This window comes from Ciconia boyciana, chromosome 7 (assembly GCF_034638445.1).
Source record: "Ciconia boyciana chromosome 7, ASM3463844v1, whole genome shotgun sequence".
NCBI classification, from domain to species: domain Eukaryota; kingdom Metazoa; phylum Chordata; class Aves; order Ciconiiformes; family Ciconiidae; genus Ciconia; species Ciconia boyciana.
Window position 1 is genome coordinate 34,816,492 of NC_132940.1, and position 13,282 is coordinate 34,829,773.

Below are 13,282 nucleotides of genomic sequence, written 5' to 3' on the forward strand. Positions count from 1 at the left end.
AGCCTGTTGATGAAAAAAAAATCACATATTACTCGAATAGCATAGGTCAATAAATGAACTTGTAGAGATCTAGCAGAGGTGGTTCATTAATACAGCAGGATTCAATCCTGCTTTTAGGCAAAACTTAAGTGCCATTTTTTTGTAACAGTATCACTAATTTGATTTGTGCATGATTATATATGTATTTATTTTTGCATTGCAGGAAGCTATGCAGTCACTCTTGCTCCCAGACACCATCCTGGTCTGAGTACTTAGCGTTACTACAGACTCATCTGCATCAGAAGGCCTATAATACTTTATATATGCCGTCCATGGTGCAGAGCTTTCTGCTAAGCCTTGGACAGCAAAGTTGTCTTTCTTTGTATCGGTGACACTTGAGAATGTTGTCACAAATTAATTAAAGGTGTGAAGCGAATGCATTAATTAAAATCCATGAACACCTGCATGGATCCTCTCAGTCATAACTCACGTCATGTTAAATTGCTTTTGCATAATAGCACACCTACTTTGGGATTGAACAGACCTGTAAAGGGTGCTTATGAAAGCAACAAGAAAAAAAATTCACTTGCAGGGACTTTGGCTTTGCGATAGCCTTGGAACATGGCCCAAACTCATCAAAAAGTATGAGAATGTTTTAAGCACACTTAGGACAAGATAATTTCAAATGAAGGTGACACGTGTGGTCTGAGACAGCTAGTGAAACACCATGATTTTGAGAGGGTTCTGCTTGGGGATTTAAGATTTAGTAGCATGTCAAACTCAAAGTCAACACAGCAGAATTTAATGCTGTGTAAATGGGAGCCAAAGACAATGCCCTCATGAATCCATGTAATAGATGCACATGCATTTCCCACAGCTTTATTCTCTACCACCAGAGTTTTGCTGTGAAATAACAATCGTTTCTAGGAAACAGAAAAATGCTATTCATTTTCAGTTCTCAGTGAAACTTTCTGAAGTATTTTTACATGAGAGAAAGCCTTTACAGTTTTTAAATTAAAATCCCTTTTTTTTTTTTTTTAATCTGTTGAAGTGAAATAAAATTGTGAGCACAGCCAAAATTGGATGGTGTTGACTAGCTTTTAAGACTGATCCTTAAAGGAAGTAGTGAGTAACAAATGACTAATGTATCACACAAAAAGACATACAGGGCCCAAAACAGCTGGAATATATCTGATAGTCATTGGCAGTTTGCTTCATGGGGTGGTTTGCAGTAGTTGCACTAAATTCACTTGCAACTGCTTTGGTTTCCATTACTTTGGTTTCCATTACATTTCATTCCATTAACTGCTACATTAACTATTGTATAAACTAAAGGATTTCACCGGCAACTTTCAGCTCTACCTAGCAGTTGAAAGATATGGATAAAACACGCTAAAGCTTTCAAGAAAACAAAGCTGTCTATTGTAATATTTGAAAACATTTTTTTTCATAAAGATTATGTGATGCTTTAGCATAGTAATACTTTCTGAAAGTAGAGAGATGTTTTATTTTATGAGTTTCAATGCTGCTGAGGTTACATCTTCCTCTTTCTTATAAACTAGACAGTCTTAGGAGTAAACAACATTCCAAGCTTGGGAAGTAAAAGCTAACTGCCTCTTTGTACCAGGGCATCTATCCTAGTATCAAGCAATGGTACCATTTCTTTAACATGCATGATGCATATTCTCTATTTCCTTTCAACTAGACTCCTCTCTAGCACCCATCTTTCATTTTAGAGACATCTTGGTTTTCACAGTTTCATATCTATATGATGTCTGCTTTCTAAAAAGTCTGTGTTCACACTAGTTAAAAGTATGTTGACTTTGTGCCTGTTCTTTTACACTAGTACTACACGAAGACTGTTATACTTCACTGAGAACATACTAATTAGAACTGGATGGAATTTTTTCAATAAGATGTCATTCATTCAGATTTCTTTTTGATCAGGAAACAGTTTCAGCTAAACCAAATAGCTTGGAAGATTTATTTCAATTAATCTTTTATTGAAAAACTTAATAAAAAGATTTGAAATTGTAGAAAAATCACTTTTGTTGTCTTTCCTAGGTAATAATGTTTCATTTTTGGCTAGGCTGAACTTTTGTTTAGGCATCTCAGTTAATGATACAGTACATACAAACTGGAAAAGGACAGAAATCTAAGTGAAATATTTCAAAAAGATGGAGCAAAATAAGTTACGAGTTGAAGTTATTTCCTTTGCTGTGAAGCCTTCCCTTTTCCATTTTAAGAGAAGAAAGCACTTCTCAGGTGTGTTTGCCTCGGTTCTCCATAGTGTTTGTTCACAGACTTGTTTAAAAACTCAGTGTAGAGCTTATTGCTTGTGGCAATGCCTCCTGTGATGAAATTTAGGCGTGTTAAATCCTTCTGTCCCCTTAATTCCTTTGGCAGCAAATTGTGAAGGTACAAAGACTATATTGTTATTGAAATTATACCAGTACTTAAATGGTTTGAAAGAAGTGGTGCTTTCTGTTGTTGTGCAAAAGAACTGAACAAACTAAATGCTTATAGAGTTTAAACAGCCTTAGCAGTTCTCAGGGCTGAAGTCAAAGGACGTGCCTCCTTTCCAGGGTTTTATTTTTTTCTTTTACTCACTGAAAAGAAAGAAAAAGAGAGAAGAGCTAAAATGAGAAGCCAAAGTTCCTATTTGTTGATGTTTCCATTTTCTTGCTATGCTACCAACAAAAAAAAAATAAGAAAAAAAAAAAAAAGGAGAGTCTTGTGGATGTTGCGGAGTCTTGTGGCAAGAAGTCTTTTAAAATTAAGTTAAATTAAATTGTTTGAAATGTGACCTTTGGCAAAATATTTTGGCCTTCCTCATCCTCTTTGCATTCCCCCTACCTCATAGCTGTTCCCATTGATAGAGCACAGCTAATTTAGAGCATCTGCCTCTGAACATTATGAGGTTGTTATCATGAACAGTGCTGTGCTGGAGAATATTTCTGTGTAAAAGCAGAATCCATCATTTGTTTGACAGAGACTGCAAGTAGCCTGTGCCAGACCAGACAGTGTTCTCATCAAGCAGCAAGACAGCCAAAACTTAGCAAAACTGGTTTGCCGCAAACATATTTGTAGGGAGTTCAATGAATGACAAACCCAGGACCTGGTGGGCCAGAGATTGCCACTGACACTGCAGCTAGATTTTGAGGATGAAAGGTATGCCAGAGTCAAACAGATAAGGAGAGACAGCAGGAAGACATCTAAATAGCTTCAAAAAACTATGAGGAAGAACGTAGCTGGGGATAGGAGCCTACATGAGCTCCCCGAGGAGGCTGTTGGTTAACTGGGGATTTGTTGAGATGTTCACAGAAAAAAAGCATGGGGTATTTCGTTGGGAGGGAGGGGGAATGTCTTCATGGCAGTGTTTTTATGTTTGGTTATAGTAGTAAGAGAGGACTGAGGAACTCCGATTTTGGCATAAAGCTTACTTTAGCACTTTGGAAATTACATTTGTACACAGAGACAAAGTTGACGTATACCCAAAGGAGCACCACATTTTTGGGGCTGCAGTAATGGTCATGTACATTTGCTGTGGTGAGTCGTCTTGCTGCTGAGGATGACTATGAAGCCAGGATGAATTCATGTTCTTCTTTGTGATACACAGAAAACAAGGCCAAGGGAAGAGTTTGATTTGTTTGTATTCCAGAGCCATTTCATAGACTACATCACTGACATTTGACCAACCTGAAGGCATTGAAGAGATTAGTTAAAAGAAATTTTGGAAAGCCAGAGTGTAAAAATGTTTTCCCAAAGCATGGAGAGCAGGCACCACAGATCTGCAGAAGTGGAGGAATCCACCTGAATGGTTGCGGGTTCTTTCATGGTGTTTTGTGTGAAGAATGAATGAGTCCATCCCCTTTTATAGATCACTTCAATACCTTTTGGCTTTTACTTTTTACCTAAAGAAAAAAAATCTCCAAGATCAACTGTCTAGAGGCTGATACCATTTACAAACTTTTATTCTTCCCAGAATCAGAAGGAAACAGAAACCTGAACTTTCTTTACAAAAGTATTTTAAAAGCTTGCTTTTAATCTTTCTGCCTTATAAAGTTTTATAAATAGGCCCATATTATCAATGATTTTTTTTTTCATAAAGCAAACTACCCATTGTTGCTATGCAGTTGTTTGCTAAGCTGTGTCTATTATTACTTTGTTTTGTCTTCCACAGAAGTTTTAAAAGTTTTGGAGATCTGAGTTCATTTTCATTATGTACTTTTCTGGTGCTATGATAGCACAGGATGAAATTACTATGCTCAAAAAAGCCTCAAAGCAACCCAAAGATGTCCAAACTACAGGTAGACAATAAACCTAGTAACCAAATCATCTGGTGCCTATGGGGATATTTTAACTTCAATGTGTATCTACAAAATTATGATCTGAAAAATACAGGTAACAGTCCTGTAGTTTTAAATGTAGAAGGCAGTCGGAGCAGTCCCATTAAAGTCGATACAAATAAGCTTAGGTAAGTCTAAGCCTGTTAGATTGATGCCATGTATTTTTATTTATGTTTGTTTCTTTTTGTGTCTCTGTTTCATTTATTTTTCACAAAGTGCTTCCTGTATCTGTTTGTCTGAGATATCACATTTCTGTTAAGTCCAATTATTTGTGTGCATTTCTTTTTTCTGCCATAGTTCTATCCTCTCTGGTTTTGATCTCTTGCAAGAATATACACTTTTATTCCTCTCCTATCTGGGAAAAAGACAGTGCCTTAGAACCACAAGACAGTAATTAAGTGCATAGCGTACCACTTTCTCTTGCATTTATAGTAGTTATGGTGGTAAATAATATTTTATTTCTCCTTAGTATTCAGGGATCAGAGAGGATGAGACCGGCATGACCACCCCTGGATGACAGCAGACCAGAGGATAGACATCAGGCTTCTTATGTTTCACTCTAGTGCTCTGTTAACCCCGCGAGTCAATAGCAAACCCACAGATCTTTGATTCAGGAGCTAAGTGATTAAGTGCAAAATTCGAATATCTTTATTCCTGCTGGACAGTGTCTCACTGAATGAGATTGTTTCCGAGTAAGGAGCCAGTTGGTATGTGATATGAATAAAGCCAACACGTCCAACCCTCCAAGATCTGAATATACGTGAATGCATGATTCTACAATTTAACGTTTTAATTTGGGTAAAGCGAGTGAAAACCGGAAAACTCCAGTTGTATTTCAGACACAAAGCCTCATTAGGAATGCCCATATGTTTTCTGCTGCGGTAAAACATGTGAAATGTAAAAATTCCCAAGTGGCAGGAAGCACAAAAATACTGTTTCTTGTTTGCTTTGGTTGTTATGTATGACGGTGCAATTTAGAGTAGACTGTGCCATGCCATGAGGTAACAAAAGCTTTGTCCCCATACCCCATTCCTCAGTGCGTCTTCTTCACACCCCTATTATGGATTTCATATGTACCTTGAGATAATTTCAAGCTCCCATTGATCTGAGGTGAGTTAGACAAGCTAAAGCGATGATGAAGCAGGCAAGCAAAATTACCAGTGTACGAGAAAGTATATGAAAACTTGCTCATGCAGAGATATTCATGTCTCCCAATTCATACCGACAAGGCAGCAAACATGAAAATCTGTACTTTGTTTTTCACATGAAGCGCAGACCTTCGTGCAGCAAAAATAAACGATCATTTCCATTTAACACCCTTGTCCAAGTGAGCTTTGTTTCACATTGCTAAAATAATGGCAGGCTGACTTAAAAAACATCAAAAGGCTGCTGCAAACCTTCATTGCCCCAATTAATATTTTTCAGTAACTGTGAAACAAAATTACGTGCAAAATACAGGCAGCAAATATTTGTGCCTTCTTATCCAGTGCCACTCTGCAGCTGGATAAAGCACTTGGGTATAATTAAATGTGACGACAGAGTTAATTTTCACACATATTCTACAGCACGTATGTCAAAGACGGCAAGATCCACCCGAGTGCCAGCCGGTCTGTCACATCTGACACCAGAGGCTCTACTTTGGCCTCAGGTGTTGAATTTGAGTGTTTTATCAAGACCTGCCTGCCTCATTTTCGCGGTGTCGGTGGGCTGACACAGGTGCTTGTTGGAAATATTTTATGGCTTTGTGCTGGACAGTTGTTGTGGTTGTTTCTGTACTCGCCACAAGAAAACTTTGTACCCATTTATTTACTTTTATCACACCTCACTTGTCACGCATTCCAGTTTCTGCTGCAACATCCTTTACTGTCTTAGTTTCCTGGCTTTTTGTGCAACTATAAAAATAGTTTAAAAGTGAGGTTTCTCACTTCTCACACTACCTTCCTCCTTTCCCCTACTCTATTTCTAGTGAAAACTATATGCTGCAGGAAGGAGGAAAAGAAATTGAGGAGAAAATTTGTTTTTCAGTTTTCAAAGACGGAGACCAAAAGCTTTTTAAAAAATCAAAATGGAATGAAAAGACAATCTGCCTTTGGAGAAGGAGGTTTATTACACTGGGAAAAAAATTGCCTTATGCAATTTTCTGTAGAGTAATTCCATGCTGTCCAATTTGCCTGCTAACATTTTAATTAGATAATCCTACAAATGCTCAATAATTGATCTGACTGCTCAAGTAGGTTTGATTCAAACATATTAAAATGGTCTGTAGGTCTCTTGGCCTGGGCAAGTTGGACAAGTGAAAGAAAACTTGTCTCTGTATGTTTTCAGTCATTTTTTCTGCCGTTGACTGTGGCTTTTTTCATGCCTGTTGACCAATGAAGGTTTAAGAGAAGAAGAAGGTGGCTTTTGCTGTCCACTGTAGATATTGCTCCTAGAATAAGGTCCAGATTACCGTGTTAGATAGGAAACATCAAAAAAGTGAAGCTGCCCCAGGGTCAATGCTTGGTTAGGAGCTATAATAAAATGAGCAACTGACCTACTCTGCTTGGATTTGAGCATAAAATGAAGTTTCACTTCAAAACCTAAGAACAGAAGACATATATTAGAAATATTGTTTCTTTTCTAGCACTTTCACCAGATACCTGATTTACATCCTAAAGGTAAGACTGGCTAAACTCTGTGTTAACATACCAAAACCAGAAACTGATTATGAAGTCTGCTGGTTGATACATGTTTTTTTGATTCTGCTCCATGGTAGTTGTCCTCCAAAAACTGCAACACTGAACCAAATCATTCAATGTTGCTAATTAAGAGAAAAAAAAAAAGTTGAGTGCCAACTGGGAACAGGCACTCAGCCTTGTTACTGGATGAACCTAGGGAGACAAAGCCACATGTCTACAGGGCTACTGAATTCAGCAACCTCTACCATAACTGACTGCTTCCCTTTCCGGTAGGAGCATGTAAAATAATATTTAAAAGTATACTTTTGTATGCCAACCCCCACACATCCATCAGTCTTGCTCAAGGTCAAGATTAAATTCTTTTATTAGGACTATTCAGCTGAGTTTACTAGATTTGCATCTCAGTATAGTTCATTCCATATAATAAAATAAGAATAATTACAACTGTAAATAATTTTATTAGTTCCTTTGCACACCAGCCAGTATATGACATACAAATAACATCTGCTTTACAGAGATAACCCATGTCCAGGTTTGCTGTTATTTTTTTGTATGGCTATATATTTAATTCTAAGTATTTTTCTTTTCTGGTTTGCCAGCTGAAGGTAACCCAGTTTGCTGCTTATGCATCTTGTGTTTCTAACCCAGCCAAATCTGTTTTAGCCACAATCCCTATCCTAGTCAGAATCCTACTAATTGCTTTGTTTTTTAAGTGCTATAGAAATTTGTCTCTTTTTTATGTCTGACCAAAACATGGACTTAATGAGCCTGCATCTCTGCAAAAGCATGTGTGACTCTACAGACCTTTCTCTCTTCTGCAGGTGACAGATGCCAGGCTTCTCTTCTTTGCAACACTACCAATTTATAAAATTAAAAGCTCAAGAGCTTTTATTTATGTCCTATTTCTGAATAAAAATTAAAATTTCTGAATTTTTGGCCCTGAGCAGTCTCATTTTCCATGACTGCGTGACACCGTGGAGAGATGCGCTTGCTGCCCTGGGCCAAACTATACCTGGTGGAGATGTAACTCCTCTTCTACACTTCTGGAAATCCTTTTTCTTAGTGCATGAATGCTGCTCAGCCTATGCAATAACAACACACTGCTGCCAGATCACCTGTGTTGCGTCTTTCGAGGGCGAGTAGCACACAGAACATTCTCTGTCTCTCTCCAGACAGTTAAAGAGATAAAATGACTTTGGGGAGCAGGCCCTGTTATTTAGACCGAAACTCCTGAAAGATGGATTTGCATCTGAGCTATTTGTGACCATGTGTGCTCACAGTCTTCTGTGAATATCAAAAAAAGCTTGCACCACACGAAGAAGATACCAGAATGCTTAATTACTAATTTCTTTAGTCTTGTGCATGGCTTGCCTCTGAAGATCCTTAAATCCGCTGCTGCTATGGCTAGACAGAGGGCTTAATATAGTAGATGTTATGCAAACGTTTGTGATAGTTATCTCCCTATTAAAATGTTTTAACTCTTTTTACTTACTTTTTTTTTTTAATTGTAAACAGTTTTAGAAAAGGTGAAACCTTTCCCTTGCCCTAAAAACCCCAAAATTTTCTATGATAAAATGCTGTGAACATTTCTCATTGTACATATTAAGAATTTATCATATATAATACTTAGAAGCAAAATATTAAAAAACTTCCTATTTTCAAAATCAGAAGCACTTCATCAACTGAATAATTTCTTGTGTTTCAGTGCTAAAATAGTGATGTTTTATTAATTTGGGGATTTTTAAAAATTGTTTTATAATTTTTAAAGGCCAGCCAAGTTCTAATGAGATCTAAGGTCTTTGTGTTCCTGTTACTACCATATATCCGCAGCTTCCGTGTTGAAGATATATAATGCGTAAGTAAACTGACCTTCATCTCAGAGAATTTGATGCGAAATGCCAATGCCTTCCTCGGAACAGGATCATATTCAGGAAAAAGGGCTTGGGAACGTCCCTGATCCCACGTGTTTCCATGTATTTCTTTTCACCGTGTCTGAACTGAACATTTCTAGAGATTTTCAGAGAGGAAAGAAAACTAGAGCCAGAAGATGTTCTCACAGAACAGGCTGTCATAGATGGAAACAGGCAAGCACAGGTCTTTGTGCTCAACACTGGTAACTGAATTTCTTGCATCAATTAAATCAAAAAGAAAAAAAACCCCTTGTTAGCACAAGTGTTGACATAGTCTAATTTCTGCAAGTGTTCTGTATTTGAAGAAGGGAGATGTCCTTCAGACAGAAGGGCAAACTAAACAAGAGTGGAAACTGATTTTAAAAGGACAGAGAAAGATACTCCATCTTCAGTAGTTGAAATGGTGCATAAGATTTTGAGTTTTCCATGGTAATTATTCAACTGTAACCTTCTCAACGCCTTGTCACTTCTTAATTTATTCTGTATTGTAAACACCTGCAGGCACAGATGGCTGATCTATTCTCTAAAGCTTTGGCTATTTTACAGTGCTAAAATGAGGTAGGGCATTGGTGCAATACAGATTAGGTGTATTATTGCTAATACTCAGTTTCACATGTTCATGGACAGGAGGAAGATTCTTTATGAATCCGTCCCAACAAACTGGCTTAGGATCCTTCCCCACCCCCCTCCCATTAGGTAATACCTTCTCTTGACTGAGTTAAAGCACATTTGATAGATACAGGTAATAGGCTATGCTGATGAGCTGGCTGAATGACTTCAGAAAAAAATGGGCATTTGCTGCAAATTACACCTGAAATGAGGACTTACCAATGTCTTAGTTGAAGTACCTTGATTTGGGGTAATAATTTTGCTTTGGGCCAAATTTTGCTTTCCATGCTTTCGCAACTTCAGGCAAGGCAGTGGGACTCAGGAAGTATATCAGATTCTCATGATATCCTTGACCTCCATTATATCTTAGTGAATGATGTTTAATCGATATGTCTCATTTTCTGATAAGTAAAATAAGGGTGAAAATCAATTTCCATCATTTGTTGCAGTCAGCCCTTCGGAGGCTGGGACTTGCATGCCAGTAGAGCCATGCAGGACGGGACTTGGATCTTGCCTACTGATATACATGACCGTAGCATGGAGAATAACATCAATCGTTGTTAGGTTTATCACTGTGTTGATCTCAATCAAATCCCTCTCCATACATTAAGAGTGGAGGCAAAGTGAATGAAAAGTCACTTCTGGTCTCCACCAGTCAGCTCTGCAGCCACTTTTCTAGGGGTAGCTGGATTTCTTGAAAATACTCATCCTCTCCCAGTAGGTACCCACCCATTGGGAAATATGCACTGCATATGTAATACTTGTATTTCAGCATAAATGGAATGGAAGTTTTATAACAAAAAAAAATTGGAAGAAAATGATATTTTCAAGAAAAATGCTGCAGAAAGGGACAAGAACTTGTGGTTTTTTCATAACATATTTACATTATTTTTATTAAATTACTAAAAACTAGCTGATGGTTTACAAAGCCACTGCAAATAATGTGTTTAATACACAGTAATCATCTAAGAATAAGGAAAAAAAAGGACTGTTTTTTTACTGATTAGAAGTATGTTGTGTTTATTATGCTAATTTGGGGATTTGAGACAGAAAATTGAAGCATCATTTTTCCAGTTCATTAAGATTTGACTTTTGACTACTGCTCTGCAATTGATTAGTTAGTTTAATTATGCAGATACCAAATGTTCTGAAGGCCGTGCACACTCTTTCACATGGCCACATGCTATCTATGATAAAATGTGTTTTTGTTAAATGATAATATGAGTTTTTCTAGTGAGATAACTGCTTCATTTGGCTCGAAGTAAGAAATCCACCATTTCTTGTCAACCAAACATTTTGTGGTATCCTTTAATTAATACCTTGAAGCATACATGTTCTTTGAGTGATGTAAATTACATTTAAAGTGACGATTAGTCTCTACCACATAGCAAGACTTTCACACTCCATTAAGAATAAAATTAGGTATAGCATCTTCTCAGCATAATCCATGGTCATTATAAAACCATCCATGGGGATCAAGTATTGTGGTTGTTATTGAAATATATCATTATAACAAGGGTAATGATTGCAGTATTCATCCAGCTGCTGTCATCAGTTGCTCTTTTTAGCTCTGATTTGAGAAGGAAAAATCTGCAATTAGAAAGCCACATATTCGCAGAAAGTCAGTGTACTTATTTTCTGTCACTTCTGTGCTTTAGAACTTCAAGCCATATTTATCAGAAAGTCCAAGAAAGAGGCAGAATAAATACAATTTTATTTTATAAAAGAAAAAAATGCTAATTCAACTGCTATGTAAGTTAATATAAGGGATCCAACATGTGGACTTAGATGTTAAATGAAACAATCTAAGCATTTGACTAACCTTTAGCTACAGGGAGCTCTTGCCCTCTTTCTATCTTTCCCCTTTCTTGCACTTCTTGTTCTCAGGGTGTGACTAATGTAATGAGATGACTCCATATTTTTAAAGACAAAGCCATTCTTGGTCAAGGCTCTCATTGCCTTCAGGCTCTGGGCACACACTGGCCTGTGCCTTGCAATTTGCTGTCTTTGCTGGTGATTCCACTTTCCTCTAGCTATGTGGTAGAAGACATCGTGTATGCAGATCTCTGCCAAAAACAGTCATCTGACCTCTGATACGGAGCTCTCCCTCATGGATCTGTTCACCAAGTACAGTAACAGGACTGGCACAACTATCTGAAACACTTCTCAATCCTGTTTCCAGCCCACTGGTTCTCCAGCTAATGTGTTCTCAGATAATGAATCAGTAATCTACCCCTACCCTGTTATTAAAAGTGACCTTTTCCCGGTCTGTTGTATTCCTATCTGTGGTTGATCACTGTGCCTTGCATGTTTTGCTACACAAGCCTTTCTAGTAGTTGTGCTTCCTGGTTCTTCTTCTGTCTCTTCCTACTTTCAAATATGTATGGTCTTGCTTGCAGTGCCAAGACCTGAGTGTGCTATGGGTGTAAGATTCAGTGTCCTTTAAACTTAACAAAGCCCTGTACTGAGCACAGTGTCTGGTGTGGATTTAGTGGACACTAATGTGGATGCCACAATGCTAACTTTTCTGTATTACTGGAAGGGTCAGTGCACCTGCTCCTGTGTGCTGCAGAAGTGGCTCTGCGGCTCTCTTCTTGTCAAATGCAGCTGCATCTGCCCCAGACGCAAGCCTAGCTTGGCAGAAAGGTGATAATCTCTGGTGACACTTCTTATGCTCTGGCTAGGCGGCAGTATGGACACTTTTACTGCCTACTCCAGCTCATCCTTCTCAGTCCTTTGCAGGGCTCTTCTATGGCTCTTGTGAGTGTATTGAAGTCAGGTCTGGTGAGTAGTGACAGCACATTACTAGTACTCATTTCACTAGTGTGATCTTTAAAAGACATACTGCTTGTGTTGCCGGGCAGCTAAAGCTCTGGAACTTAAAGACTGATTTGCACAAACACAAATGATTGAATTGGGCGATTGAGTTATACTGGTTTTATTACATAAAACAATATTCCAGTTGTTATTTTTAACAGCTGTTAAATGTTTATACCCAAACCAATATCTAACACACTATCTAACCTCGCACCTACAAGGATAATATGCAGCCATACAAGCACAAACCATGCTGTCTTATTCACACACTAGTTATCCTACTACTAAGGAAAGACCACCTTTCTATCCATCAGCAATTCAGAATGGCAACACCATGGAAGTCATGTTCTCATGCACTGCTTAAGATACCCATGCTGATTATGGTGGGGAACCGTCACTGGCCTAGGATACTCTCTTACTCATCCAGACCATGGTCCACATGTGTGGCTTTAGTCACATAGTGAAATTAGTGTCCTCGTTTTATCTCTTGATTGGCAGTTGGGTTCACTGATTGGTCTCCTCAGCATCTTCAGAAGAACTTTCCCAAAACTCACCTGGCACAGCCTGTGCTTATACTGGTGATCTCCAATCTGATCCCATGGATCACCTAATCAGATGTTTCCTCATTCATCTTGTCTTTATTTTATCCAACCATCATCAGTCTCTGGAATACCATGCCTTTCTGCTGTTTCTTTTGACCAGCCACCTTCAAGGTCAATAGTTAGTTTCCATTTTTATTATGCAAGTCACCTTACAACCCAACAGTTACTTTCATTTGTACACCCATAATCTTAAACTTATGGTTTACATATCTGTCTCCTCTACAGGTTGTCATTGACAGGTAGGGAAGTCCCATTCAGATGATCAAAAAACTTTGCATCCTCCATAAGTTCATCATTTTAAAAGTGTTTAAACTAAACATACATTATTAATGATAAAC